We start from the raw sequence: 14,922 nt of genomic DNA, 5'->3' as shown, positions 1-14,922 counted from the left end.
CATGGTCTCAGGTGTTTCTGAGCTTGTTTTCCCATCTCCTGCAGTGCTGTGAGGCTCAGGTGGGACCACACGTGTAAAGTCCCGTGCGTGTGGGTACTCAACAAGTCCACTCCTTTCCCTTTGTCTGCAGCCCTGAGAAACAGAAAAGTGATTCCCAAATCTGATACTTATTCCCTCTGCATGAGGTTGTTAACCCAAGTCCTTCTGTTTTCACCTTTCCTGGCATCATATGTAGAATAAGGAATAACCCCAAGATGATTCCCATGGATTCTGGAAACCTCAAGCACACAGCAATTTATAGTCTACGGCTCCCACTGGGCCTCCACAGACAGCCTCATAGTTCCCTCTGTGCTGACCCAGCTCCAGGTCAGGGTGTGTGTGTGCATGTGTGTGCACATGTGCGTGGGATGTGTGTGCACGTGTGCATTGTGAGTGTGTGCGTGTGTGTGTATGGGGCTGGTGTTGGGTAGGTAGGTGATGGGGTGTGGCGAGGAGAGCCCATCTGTCCAGGTCACAGGTCACAGGTGGAATGCCACCTCCTTCCCTCTGCATCTGTGCTGCCAAAAAAAGTGGGAAGGGTGTGCCTCGGCCGCTGCAGTTTGTCTTTGTGAGGTGCAAGCCCTTCAGGGGTTCCTTGTCACCTTCCTCCCCATGCAGAGCCCGTCCTAAGTCCTGAGCTGGGCCCGCAACCAGGCGTCATAGCTGACGCTGACAGATGGGCTGAGCGCCAGGCAGACGGCACTGGTTACCTGGAGCCGGTGAAACCTCATCTCTTACACCAAAGACTCCACCCGCTGACCCCAGAGGCGCCAGGGCTGTGCTGTGGGGACACTGGGCATGGCTTGTCCCTAAGCCCAGACAAAAGCAGCTCTCCCTGCCGCAGAGGGACTCGCCCCTCAGAGAGACAGACAGCCGGAGCCAAAGTCAACTCTGAGGGGCAGCCCTCATCCCGGACTGATGGAGCACCAGGAGAGGTGCCCGACCCGGTTCTCACAGCCCACAGAGCTGACCCAGGCCAGCAACCAGCATCCCCACCCAGACCACCCAGAGGGGGCCATCCAGCCTCCAGCCCCGGGGACGGAGAGCCCCATGGGGACACGGGTCGCAGCTCTGTCTTCTGAAACGAGGAGGCACTGATGGCGCCCGCGGGCTCAGCCTCAGGGACGGGGGGTCTGAGCAGCTTAAAGCAAGGCAGGAGCCTCCTTCCGTTTGTGGCTGAGTCACCCTGGTACCCAGCACACATTTAATGAGTTAAGTAAGTAATCATAAAAGCATTTTGTGATGTTTCACGTTTCTCACTAGAATTAACATTGAGCCTTCCGGATGATGCTGCAGGGTAAATGCTACTATTCGCTTCCTCCTACAGATGAGGAAATTATCCTGGGTTAGAGCCCCAGGGACTCAAGCCTGGGACCTTCCCATGTCACTCAGCCCCGTCCACCCACTTAGGCTGCCCTTCTGGAAGCTGTTTCCCGGCAGCGCTTTCTCAGATCGGCCCCACCTGCAGTCCCTCCAGCTTCCTCCTGGTTCTCCTTGTGGAACCAGCCCCTCTGAGGAGTGTCTTGGAGCCCCGGATGGTGCGAGGCTGTGCTTCCCTCTGCCCCAGCCCACATCCCTCCACAGCCCCTCAGCCTCGTGTGTCGTGTGGCCCGTTTCATAGACGTCCTGCTCACTTCTCTCCACCACGGGACTGCAGACTCTGTCCTGTGCCCCAGCAGCTCCACAGCGCCAGGCACCCATCGGGTCCTCGGCACGTGATCAATAGATCTGAACCCACAGACACGGACACACCACACATGGAAACACACACCACATACACGCCACACATGTAAACACACACTACACACAGGCCACACACAGACACACACCACACATGCAAACATACACCACACACAGATACACACACCACACATGCAAACACACACTACACACAGAGACACACGCCGCACACACACCACACATGCAAACACACACTATATGCACACCACACACAGACACACACACTACATGTGCAAACATATGCTCTACACACATACCACACACAGACACACACACATGCAAACACACACTACACACATTCAAACACACTAACACACCACACACACAGACACACACACTATACACACACCACACACCAACACAGACATACCACACATGCAAACACACATACTACACACACCCCACACACAGACACAGAAACACACATGCATGCCCACACCCCTGCTGCAGGGGCTCCAGACTCCCCTTCTGGCCTCGTTTGCAACCTGACAGGAACCAGCTCCTGACGTTGGTCTGTGAGGGCTGGAGTGTCTCTCGTCAGCAGTGTTACCCAGTACGTTCTCCTCTCTGTTCTCTGAGGCAGAGAAGGAGCTGCTTGGTCTTTGGCTGTCTTCAGTGAAGAGGATCTGCTGGGAGGAATGGGGCCGGGGGAGCACTGTAGGCCGGCTCCTGAGACCACACCACTGTCCTGATCTGCTGGGAGGAACGGGGCCATGGGGACACTGTGGGTCAGCTCCTAAGACCACACCGCCGTCCCAATCTGCTGGGAGGAATGGGGCCGGGGGAGCACTATGGACCGGCTCCTGAGACCACACCACCGTCCCGATCTGCTGGGAGGAATGGGGCCGGGGGAGCACTGTGGGCCGGGTCCTGAGACCACACCACCGTCCTTATCTGCTGGGAGGAATGGGGCCGGGGGAGCACTGTGGGCCGGGTCCTGAGACCACACCACCGTCCTTATCTGCTGGGAGGAATGGGGCCGGGGGAGCACTGTGGGCCGGCTCTCGAGACCACACCACCGTCCCGATCTGCTGGGAGGAACGGAGCCATGGGGACACTGTGGGCCGGCTCCTGAGACCACACCACCGTCCCGATCTGCTGGGAGGAACGGGGCCGTGGGAGCACTGTGGGCCGGCTCCTGAGACCACACCACCGTCCCGATCTGCTGGGAGGAACGGAGCCATGGGGACACTGTGGGCCGGCTCCTGAGACCACACTACCATGCTGACACTTATTTCGTCTTGCTACCACATGCCCCCCATCCCTTCCTCAGATGCCGTCAGCTCCCCTGTTTCCCTGCAGGAGGCAAAGGGAGAAGAGGGGAGCTGGTTGCTGCCTTTTTACTGCATCGTTCCTCGTTTGGGGGCGCATAGCGCCCTCTCTTATTTAGACACAACTACTGCAGGTGCACCAAGCAAAATGCAGGGATGAAAGGAGACCCAAAACATGCATGGTCTTCTCTCCTGCAAACATGGGGAGGAGTTTTATGTGAAGGGTGAACTGAATCAGACCTGTCTGTGTGATGCGTCAGCAACCTGGGAAGGAAGAGGGAGCTTGGTGTATCCCAAGGACCTCATGTGCCAGGTCCACCAGCACTGCTCTGCGTGACCGCATTGGATGCCCGCAGGGCTCAGGGGGTGTCCATCAACTGCCTGGGGTCAAGCAGAGCCTGGTGGCCAGCAGGCCTTTTGGGATGTCCTGGAGGTTTGCCCCCGTCACACTCCCACCCTGCTATCTCCAGCTCTTACCTGAGACAGGACATTCCTGAGAAAAGAGAAAGGGAGGTGGGAAGAGAGAAGGGAAATTCTGTAGGCTATCTGAATCCTGTGTTGATGGGAAAGGAGGTAGAGGAGCAAGCGATGCAGAGTGCCGCCCCAAGGACACGGCGCCAAATCCACCCCGGCCCCACTCTCTCCTCCCAGAGCAAGTCCAGGCCAGGCATCAGCAGGTAGCTTCATGCAGACAGGCAGAGTAGTGGAGAGAACCTGGCTGCCACAGGAGACATCCCCAAGATTGTCGTGACTCAGCCCATAAACATTGATCTCTTGCTCCAAGAAAATCTGGTTGACTGGGGGTCTTTCCAAGGTCCAGGCTGACACAGACTCTGCCGGCCTCTGGCTTCCAGGCCCACTTGTCCCCCAGAGCTCCAGTCAGGGCGAGAAATGTGCTTGGAAGATGGTACTGACGGGGCTGCAGGCAGCACATGGCCTCTGCTCATGCTCTGCGGGCTGACACTCACCAGTGGCAGCGAGTCTGCATGAGGCATCTGCACAAGGCAGCTGTGGCCCAGGAAGGAGGCAGATGCTGTGTGAGTGGCTGGTCCTGCAAGAGCCCACGTTGGGGAGTAGGACCAGGCCTGCCGGTGCTGCATGTCTCTGGGATTCTTTTCTTGGAATTCTGCTTACATCCTCTCAGGCTGCCACCGTGAGCAAGACTCATGAAGGAACAAGTGCATGTTCATACAGACACAGACAAGAGTGTGCGTTCTGGCACACATGAGCAAGAATGTGTGCTCATAGGTGCATGAATGAGTGCAAGTTCTTACATGCATGAGCAAGAGTGTGTTCATAGGTGCATGAATGAGAGTGTGTGTTCCTGCACACAAGAGCAAGAATGTGTGTTCATATGTGCATGAATGAGAGTGTGTGTTCCTACATGCATGAGCAAGAGTGTGTTCACATGTGCATGAATGAGAGTGCATGTTCTTGCATGCATGAGCAAGTATGTGTTCATAGGTGCATGAATGAGTGTGCATTCCTGGATGCGTGAGCAAGAGTGCATGCTCATGCATGTGTGAATGAGAGTGCACATTCTTGCACACATCAGCAAGTGTGTGTTCATACATGCCTGAATGAGAGTGCTCATTCTTGCATGTGTGAGCAAGTGTGTTCATAGGTGCATGAATGAGAGTGCACATTCTTGAACGCATGAGCAAGAGTGTGTGTTCATACATACAAGAATGGGAGTGTGCATTCTTATGTGCATGAGCAAGAGTGTGTTCATACATGCATGAATGAGAGTGTGCGTTCTTGCCTGTGTGAGCAAGTGTGTTCACAGGTGCATGAATGAGAATGTGCGTTCTTGCATGCATGAGCAAGCATATTCATACGTGCATGAATGAAAGTGCATGTTCTTGCACACATGAGCAAGAGCGTGTGTTCATACATACATGAATGGGAGTGTGCATTCTTGCACACGTGAGCATGAGTGCATGTTCATACGTGCATGAATGAGAGTGCATGTTCTTGCATGCATGAGCAAGCATGTTCATACGTGCATGAATGAGAGTGTGTGTTCTTGCACACATGAGCAAGAGTGCATCTCGTGCGTGCATGAATGAGAGTGTGCATTCTTACATGCATGGATGGGAGGGTGAACCGTGGGAAGATCTGAAGCAGAGGAAACAGGACATCCCAGCACCAGGCCTGGGACAAGTGTGGCCATCGGGTTCCCTCTGAAGCAGGACAATGATTGGGGCCAGGTTAGTGCACAGCGAAGCTCGCTCACAGCTCTGCTTGGTGATACACTTGTGCACAGCAGCCCAGCCTGTACCCAGTGAGCTCAGGCTGTGCTTCCTGTGTCCTCACATTGTAATAAAGGGCACATTTTATCTGCACTTCTGACCTCTCATGGCATTCTCAGAAATCCTAATTAGTATCCTCAATGACTTTTATTTTAAAATACAGAGAAAATGAGGCCCAGAATCACTCCCTGAGTAGGCCCTGGTCACAGCTACTTGGCGGAAGGCTAGTCTGACCCACTGTGCTAGAGTCCTGGGGCTGCCATGACAGAGTCTCACTGGGGGGCCGAGACAATAGAAGCTGACGTCTCCCAGTTCTGAGGCTGCAATTCTGAGATCAGTGTGTGGGTGGGGCTGGTCCCTGGGATGGAGCATCCTTCCAGGCCTCCCAGCTTCTGGTGGCCTCAGACGGTCCTGGACGCGTAGGTGTCTTCACATCCTGTCCCCTCTGCATGTGCCTGTCTTGGTCAGTTTCCCCTTTTTGTTTTATAGTGACACTCATGATGCTGGATTAGGGCCCACCCTGATGACCTCATCTTAACTTGATCATCTGCAAAGACCCTGTTCCCAAATCAGGTCACATCCACTGGCCCTGGGGGTTAGGGATTCAACGTCTTCTGAGGGGGGCGCAGTCTTGTTGAGATGGACGCAGTCTGATAGCCTCCAGGAGCTGTTGGGGCAGAGCTGTGACAACATCCAAGGGGGAGCCACCTCTGAAGTCACCAACTGCTTGTGTGGTGGTGCTTCTCAAAGTGGGGTCCCCAGACCAGCAGCCTCAGCACTCCCAGCACCCCTGGGAACTTGATGGAAATGCAGATTCTTGGGCCCACTCAGCCCTAATGCCTTAGAAACCCTGGGGTGCCCAGCCGTTGGTGTTTTAACAAGCCCCCCTCAAGTCTGACTCTGGATCAGGTTTCAGAACCACAAGACTAAGGTGTGCTTGCTATGTAGCCAGCGACACAGGAAACAGATTCAGTGTGCAGGGAAATGGACACAGAGTCTGAGCGTGGGGGCTTGAGGCTATGCAAGAGCACTGAGACCCACGTTGACCCTGTGACTGGCTTCCCTTCTGAGGGAGGCAGAGTTCTCCACTTGGGAGTCAGCACCGCCCTCCCGAAACACACGGGGAGTCCCACCTGGCCTCCTGTCTGCCTGGCCGGGACCAGCTCTTCTGTCAGCCCCCTCGCCTTCAGTTCTTGATGCCATGCATCACTCACCAGGCATCTCCACTTTTCCCACTTGAGCCTCTCGGTTGTTCTGCCTGAATTCTGAGGTGACTTTGCCTATCGATCATCAATATTGTGTTGATTTTCCTGGTCTAATTCGCAGCCTCCTGTGAATATTTTGCTGTCACCCACACTATCCATTACAAATGCCTTTGGCTACAAGTCATGGAACCCGAGTGAGCAGTGAAGACAGCTGGTCATCTCAACCAAGAGTGAACACCCAGGCAGCAGCCCCGAGATGCCATGCAGATCCACACCTGCCATGCTTCTGCTTCACCGTCCTGAGCATGTGGACATGGGCATCTGTGACCAAAGATGTCTCTCTGGTGCTTTGTGTCACAAGGGGATGTAGTGGCCCCTGTCACATCTGCCCTGTGCCTCAGGAAGAACAAGACCCTGGCCAAGAGCCTCCACAAGCAGGTCCTCCTGTACCCCTTGACCCAACAGCACCGAGCCCCACGGTTCCCCTCGCTGCAATGGGGGCTCAGCAGGGAGAGAGCGGTTCTGACTGGGTTACACCAGGACACATGCCTGGAGCCAGGCACACTGCTCCCGTCAGCAAGGAAGAAGGGTGACCAATGTGGAGCAGGCACAGCCATGGCAGGCTCTCCCAACTCAGTTATACCTGGATCCAGGGCCAAATACTTGCACAGCTAGGGATCCATCCTGTTGTTGTAGAGGTCTATCCTATTCTTCTGGGTGATCTAACCTGTTGTTCTAAAGGGTCCATCCTGTTGTCCTAGGGGATCCGTCCTGTCATTCTAGGGACCTAGCCTGTTGTTCTAGGGGATCCATCCTGTCGTTCTAGGGCATCCATCCTATCATTCTAGGGGATCCATCCTGTTGTTCTAGGGGATCCATGCTGTCGTTCTAGGGGATCCATCCTGTCATTCAAGGGGACCCCTCCTGTCATTCTAGGAGATCCATCTTGTTCTAAGGATCCATCCTGTTGTTCTAGGGGACCCCTCCTGTCATTCTAGGGGATCCATCTTGTCATTCGAGGGATCCATCCTTTCGTTCTAGGGGATGCATCCTATCATTATAGGCATCTATCCTGTCGTTCTAGGGGTTTATCCTGTTGTTCTAGGGGATCCATCCTGTCATTTGAGGGGATCCATCCTGTCATTCTAGGGGATCCATCCTGTCATTTGAGGAGATCCATCCTGTCATTCTAGGGGATCCATGCTGTTGTTCTAGGGGATCCGTCCTATCGTTCTAGGGGATCCATCCTGTCATTCTAGGGGATCCATCCTGTCATTTGAGGGGATCCATCCTGTCATTCTAGGGGATCCATGCTGTTGTTCTAGGGGATCCGTCCTGTCGTTCTAGGGGATCCATCCTGTCATTCTAGGGATCCATCCTGTCCTTCTATGGGATCCGTCCTGTCGTTCTAGTGGTCTATCCTGTCTTTCTAGGGATCCATCCTGTCATTCTAGGGGATCAATCCTGTTGTTCTAGGGATCCGTCCTGTTGTTCTAGGGGATCCGTCCTGTCATTCTAGGGGATCCGTCCTGTTGTTCTAGGAGTCTATCCTGTCAGGGATGAGCCTCCTGATAGAGCTGCCATCTCTGGAGCCAGGGCAACCACTTGGTTTTGTGTTGACTTCTCCTTCCAGAAAGACACAGGACTGTCACCTCCACCACTGCCTGCACGTGATAAGCACGTCGCTTATCGCTTCCCTCCTGCCACGAGGTTGAGCTCATCGTATACACGACATCAGTGGGTACCCATGACTATGGGGCTGAGAGCAACAGAGACGTTCAGGGTCAGCTTGGAGCAGCCTGTTCGGTAAAGAGGACACAATCGTGGAGAGCCCAGCAGAGCGTCTCTGCATTCCAGCGGCATCTCCCATCCTAGCGGGAGACACAGAGCCTGGAGGTTACAACTCCAGAGCATTTACAGTCAAAATGTACAGAGTTAGTTGTCTACAAATTAGAGTTAGTTGAAAAGGACCTAATCCGCACTCCGCAGAATGAGTTAAGTCCATTATATATTTGTTGGTAAAGCAAATTTTCGCATTGGAAGCCTTCTACAGGAAAGCTGTTGAGGTGGCAGCAGCCCAGGATGCGTCAACGCCTCCCGGCTCCCTCAGCACCGGGCTCTGCGGAAGTCAGGCCTCCTGCTCCTGGTCACTGCCTCGCCCACGTCCCACCTCAACCCAGAGCCTCCCCCGACCTGGAGGGTCTTCTGACACCAAGCCGGTTGCTCTGCATGACTGTGACCCGCTTCCTGTTTATGGCACTTGGAGCAGTGAGCTGGGACCTAATCTCTCTGTGGACACGTGTCGGCTGATCGTGTGTGCTGACTCAGTTGGCGAGACAATCTCACACGTCATGTTGTGAGAGGCGGCCAAAGAAGTCGGAGGCTAAAATGAAGTTTGCGGCCTGACAGTGGCTTTGGGAGGCAGTGGGATGTGAAGCCTTCGGAGCTGTGGAATATTCGAGAGCCCCGCCCTCCTGTCTGAGGCCCCGTCACGTGAAGTGGGGCAGAGCCCTGCTTGTCTTGTGAGCTTCAAGCTCTGTGCTTGACTTGCATGTGAGGAGGTCACGCAAGTGTCCGCAGCTGTGCAGTAAGGAGGGGACTGGACAGTCCTAGAATGCCGTGAAGGCGGGCTGTGAAAGCCCTGGAAGGAGCAGGGAGGGGCGCCTCCAATGAGGTGGTGGTGTTCTTCCTCCAATGATCCTCATTATCGGGTTTGGTATGAGGGAAAAAGAAGGCACTTTGAGTCAAGTAGTTTGTTCCAGGCTCCCAGAGTGGAGCTAGGACCCGGCGTATCCAAGACTCAGCTACAAATCTGTGCATATTTTTCATTTTGCAAATTCAGTGGTCTCCTCCTGGGCCTGCCCACTGTCTCTGCCCAGGGCGGCGTGGGCAGGCACCCTTTCTCCTTCTCCCCAGCTCCCCCTGGCTTCCTGACCGTCTGTACCAAAACTTCTCCTGGGCGAGGCCTCCTGCAGGGTGGCCATGGGAGGTCTCTGGTTCTCTGGACATTCCCAAGTGGCCGAAGAATGGTCCCTGTGTCTCCAGATCGCCCTCTGAATCAGTGGTGGTTTTCCTGCCGGCCGGGGACCTTCTGCAGGTCTGCTTGCAGCATCTTTGTAATCTCTCGCTGTTAGTTGACGCATCTCAGGTTGCCATGAGCAACTAGACAGAAATAGAAGGAAACTCAGTGCTGCGTGGTTCCAGATCCTACCCAGCGGGCGCTAGTGGACGAGAGGCCAGCCTGAGACCAGCCCGCCGAGGACCTCCCCTGCCGAGAGGTGGGGCGTCTGGGAGGGTCCTGCTCCCGGGACAGCCACACCGCCCGCGACAGGGCAGAAGCGCTCCCACCGCGGGCTTTCAGACAACCTCTGCCCATCAGCTCAGCTAACGGCACAGGCACCCTCCAGCTGAGCCCCCAAACCTGGGTCTCACTCTCCAGTCCTGGTGGCACCGACCCCACGGGGGTCAGCAGGAGGCCCCGAGACTAACCCTGGCGGCCGTCTCCACATGCCCTCACCACATGCTGTGGCAGCACCATCTCCACTCGTCTCCACATGGCTCAAAGAAGGGAAGGCCTGCCCATTCCCCAGACGAGGAAGAGACCTCCCTGAGGGCCCCCTGACCGGGGGCTCAACCCAGGCCTCTGCCTCCTGCGCCTGTATTCAGGATCCCCCTGCAGCCGCCCTCACTGGTAACCACCAGCCTCCGAGCTCCTGCGGAAAACATCCCTTGGTGGGTTGCCTTCACATTGGCTGAGATTTTCCTTAAAAAAATGAAATAAAACCAGGCGTCGGTGCTACAGAAACGCTGTGCGGCATGTGCCTGGCTGACCACTCCAGGAGGCCCAGCAGCTGGTGCCCGTGAGCAAGCCCTTCACCAGCCGGAGACAGCAAGCGGGGTGCCCCAGAGGTTGCACGTGGACAGCCCCTTCCCGGCTCCTCTCCCACTTCCTCGGCATCCTGGCCATCCTCGCCGTCCCTCCCTCTGTGGTCCTGAGCCATAGTGCCGTTTAAGGAAAAGTGGCGGGTGATCCTCCCAGGGTTTCGAAAATGCCGTAAGAAGACGATTGAAATCGCCTGTGACCTGCCGCCCGTACTCCCGGGGGTTTCCCTTGGTCTTTTTCCTAAACAACTGGACTTTCTTTTCTGTAAAAGTGGGCTCACCAGATTTCGTCTACTGAGCTTTAAAATTTAGCAAATTGTTCAAATCTCACATGCTGTCGCCTGGACCTGCTGTCGGACCCTGGTCTGTCCTCTGCTTTGCGTTCATGCCCCTCCCCGTCTCCTCCGCCCCCCGCGTTCCTGGCCCCCGAGCTCTCACCCCCCGAGTTCCCGCCGTGATGGACATGTTCCCCCACCGCAGGAGCGAGGCTGGAGGGGCTCAGGTCCTGGAGCCCATCGGCGGGCTCTCAGTGCAGTTACACTTCTTACCAGCCAGCGAGTGACTGGGCCGGGTCACTGCCATCTCCGGGATGACTCAGGTTGCTAAAATGTGTGTTTACAGGGTTTTGCTCATTTTGGTTCTGGAGGGATGATGTAATGTAGTAAGGTTTTCAGCGAGGTGCCCGGTACGTAGCTGACACCCTGTAAACGCTGCTGTCATTTTTCCTCCATCGCCCGTCAATCACCCAGTTATCTCTTTTTAAAATTACAGAAGTTTATGGGGAGGGAGGGGGCCCAATTCAAATAATTAGCCAGGAGGAGGGTGGAAAGTGAACAGGAATCTGTGACTTCTGAGCCGAAGATGAGGTTTGCTGGATTTGGGAGGGAGGGGCTGGGTTTCCACTAAGACCCCGGCTTGCACTATGCTGGCTCCAGATGGAAACCACCACGGGGAGAAGAGTGGTCCCTCTCCATGAGGTCAGGCTCTGCTTGCGTGAACCCCTGCCTTTATCCTGTTGTGGGTTAGATGCGTGAAATTACAGCCCTCCCTTGCTATAAATTAAATGGAAATTGGCAGAATACCTGGTTATCTCAGGGCAACACTGGGTAATGAAAGGCGGAGGGCCAGAGTGGACTGCCGTCATCTTTTCATTCTTCTGATGGCCAGCTTCTCAGCCACTGCGTAGTTCCCCAGTCCCCTCTGGCAATTTCTTTCTTCTCACAATTAGGAAAAATTCCAGATAATTTCAGTCAGCTGCTCATTAATCCTGTGTTCTTTATCCTTGTGATTAAAGAAGGCTCTGGAATTCGGGACTCCTGGCCCTGCTGGGCGCCCCACCCTCTGCAGGGCTGTCCTTGCAGATTATGTGACCCCTTAGGAAGGGCATTACTCACCCCCCAGGAGCCGGAGGAAGGGGCCCCAGGTCTTGGTCCTTCTCCATCAAGAAGCACAGCTTGTGGCTGGGGCTTGGGGCGAATAGAGCTGCCTTTTGTCTGCTCGTGGAAACAGCAGAAAGACCTAGTGAGTAGGTTGAGAAGTTGGGGGACACATTATGTTTGCATCCTTAGCCATAAAACCTCCACGTGTGTCTGCTTCCTGCGGGTCTGGGCACTCAGGGTGGGCTGGCTGGAGGGAGGCTCTGCCACACTCGGGGGGCCCAGGGGGCTGGCGGTCCTCTCCTGAGAGCTTGAGTGTTGTGTGGGCTCGGCTCTGACAACAGAGCTGCGATCTGAGGGCTGCTTTGCTGGCCCAGGGGTCTCTCCTGGCCCCTCTGGATTCCCCAGGGGCTCTGCAGCCATCCGACCCTCCTGTGTGACTGGTGTTAAAAATACTCCAGCGCTCTGAACTGTAGAACGGGAGCTCCTGGAGGCACATCCTCTGCTGGGAGTCAGTGGTTCTCGGGACAGGAACCAGGCTTACGAAGACTTGCAGTCTGTGGGCAAATGGTATTTTGCCCTTAAAAGGACCCCCTTTTTCTGCAGAACTGAGGGTCAGGACAGACCACCAGTCAGGGGCACTTACCCAGGCATGTGGGGTCAAGAAGAGAGGGGCGCAGATCTCCAAGCGTCCCACCGAGGGAGAGTGACCTGGAGGGGGCTCCACTTCTCCCAGCCCTAAGTCTGGGGCCTCAACAAGCAAAGAAGATTCTGGAAATGGGAACTGTGGGGGCAGGTGGGGACATCAGGAGTCGGGCTCGGACACGTTTCACTGGGCTGTGGATTAGATCCGAGGGGGACGTGGAGTCTGGGATAAAGGCCTGCTGGCGATGCAGGGCGGTCAGGAGTGGCCGCTGGGGGCAGGACAACAGTCCAGCAAGAGGAAGAGCCCAGAGGAAGCCCACCCCTGGGAGGTGGGGAGGAGTGGCTTTGAGACCCGGGATCCTGAGGTCTGGTGGTGCGTGGGGCTGAGGGGGCTGTGAGGATGGCTTCGCTGGAGAGATGCGACGCCTGTGGAGACTCTGACCCAGATAAGGGGCAATTCTCTGGCTTCCTGAATGGGCCAAGAAAGCTTTTGTGGTTTAATGTGAATGGAGAACTCCCCACCTCAAGTCCACTCAACTTCCAATACCCACTGATGCCGCTGGGTTCCTTCCGTGGGATCCCAGGAAGACGGCTCTCCCCGCCGGGCTGAGTTTGCTCCGTGAGAAGCTGGTGGAAGTCTGTGCTGTGAGGCTCACACCCACCTCAGCAGCCCCGCCTGCCCCTGTGGCCGCCCAGTACCGGTCAGAACCCTCAGAGACAGCACGCCTGACCCAGAAGTTATTTCTCAACCCCATGGAAACGCTGAAACCTTGGAAGGTTCCTGAGAGACTGAACCCCTGACAGTGTCACCCGCTCTGCACGTGAAGAAGCCAAGGTGACTGCGGCTGCCTCTGTGTCCGCCTGGGCAGGGCGTTTGTTCCCCGGGACGGCACAGGTGAAGTGAGCAAAGGAGGGAAGCCTCAGGAGTCTGAAGCCCCTCTGAGCTTGAGAACGCTGCGGGGGCTCTGCAGTGTCCCCACTGTGGGGCCTCAAACAGCAGGCTGGTTGGGACTCGGTTCCTCCTTCTTGCAGACAGCCGTCTTCTCCGTGTCCTCACGTGGCTGTCCCTCTCGTGTGTGTGTGTCCTCCTCTCCTCTTGTCATAAGGACACTAGTCAGATTGGATCAGGGCCCACCCGCACGACCTCATGTTACCTTTGTCACTTCTTTAAAGGCCCTGTCTCCAAAGGCAGTCACATTCTGAGGTCCTGAGGGGCAGGACTTCAGCATATGGATTTGGGGGGACACAATTCAGCCTACAACACCCCAAAGCCGTGACTCATTCCCGAGGATGGGTGGTTTCAGCCCGTCTGCAGAGCGCCCCCAGCCAGCAGCCCCACCAGCAGCTGAAGACAGCTGTGTGGTTTCCTCCTGGAAGCCAGACGTCCTCAGCGTGTGGAGATGGTGTGACGAGAGCCAGAACGAGCGGCTCTGAAGCGGGTTTGTCTGGTTCAAATCTAAGTCCCACTTAAAAGCTATCTGACCTTGGGCAAATTTCTTGACCTTTCTGACTGTAGGGAGTATTTTTTCTGTCAAACATGAGACTCATGATGCTTATTTACCAGAATTGACAGGAAGAATTACTAAAATAGTGAGAAATTAGGGATGTAGCACAATGCCTGAAATAGCTGCTGTTCCACAAACGTTCATCTGTCTGTTATTCTCAAGCACCTCCTCTCGCCACACGCCCGCAGGCCCCGCACACGCCTGTCTGTCTTGGGAAGAAGAGAGGAGAGGCTGCGAGTCCTTGCGGCTGGCTGGCCTGGGTCCAGCCCATCAGCCGACAGGCTCTGCGGCCCCCCGCCAGCTGAGTGCAGGTCCGAGGGCTGGAGAGGGGCTGGCAGCGGGAGAGAAGGCACGCCCAGAATGCCTGCCGAGCCGCCAAGTGACTCGTGAGCCTGCAGTCCCGGGCGCACAGATTGGACGTTCGGGCACATCGTCAGGATTGAAACAGAAATAGCACTCACCTCCTGCAGGCAGAGGAAATGGATTCAGAAAGTGAATCTGAACCCCTCCGATGAAGTTTCTTGTTGCTGAACTCCGCTCGGGAAGCTGTCTAGAGCAGAGACCCCACCGGGAGCCAGGAGCACCTGTTCCTTTTTCTAGGGATTCGTAGCCATTTCAGAGCCCGTGAAATGCTGGCTTGCACACTCTGGAACTCGGCTGCACGTTCGCATTTATCGTCGAGCGACTATTTCCGGTGCTCCCCCTGCTCAGTGGCTGGCACCGCTGACACTAAACTCTGATGGATTGGCCAGTGTCATTGGGGTTTGGGTGTAGCCACAGGCCAAGTCCTGCCCTTGAACTTGGAATCCTCTAAATGACGCACTGACCCTGGTACTGGTGCTGTGCCAACAAACAACAACCGAGGACAGAAACATTGACTTAACACAAAGATTTGGGGTAAAGTTATTTTCATACTAAAACATGCATAGACATATTAAAATGTGCATAGATTATTATGTTGTAGAGCAGATTGCAAAATACACACCAATTTTTAAAATGTAAGATGT

General features: G+C 55.3%; 1 protein-coding gene and 1 long non-coding RNA gene across 8 annotated transcripts in view; one reads left to right on the top strand and one right to left on the bottom strand.

The window, feature by feature from the left end:
* PTPRN2 (protein tyrosine phosphatase receptor type N2) overlaps positions 1 to 14,922 on the top strand; it is a 931,942-nt gene that overhangs the window by 679,068 nt on the left and 237,952 nt on the right. The gene's annotated exons all lie outside the window — the stretch shown is intronic.
* Positions 8,292 to 14,620, bottom strand: LOC138923935 (uncharacterized). Of its 4 annotated transcripts, none has more exons than XR_011438314.1 (4): positions 14,377 to 14,602; positions 11,784 to 11,882; positions 11,472 to 11,670; positions 8,292 to 9,669 (listed from the first exon to the last, which is right to left on the bottom strand). It is a non-coding gene; the product is annotated as an uncharacterized lncRNA (long non-coding RNA). The 4 variants fall into 4 exon arrangements; XR_011438312.1 differs by having other exon boundaries at positions 8,498 to 9,669; positions 11,472 to 11,603; positions 11,784 to 11,907; positions 14,377 to 14,620; XR_011438313.1 differs by having other exon boundaries at positions 8,498 to 9,669; positions 11,472 to 11,603.

This window comes from Equus caballus, chromosome 4 (assembly GCF_041296265.1).
Source record: "Equus caballus isolate H_3958 breed thoroughbred chromosome 4, TB-T2T, whole genome shotgun sequence".
NCBI lineage: Eukaryota > Metazoa > Chordata > Mammalia > Perissodactyla > Equidae > Equus > Equus caballus.
This window is presented reverse-complemented; position numbering and strand designations above follow the sequence as displayed.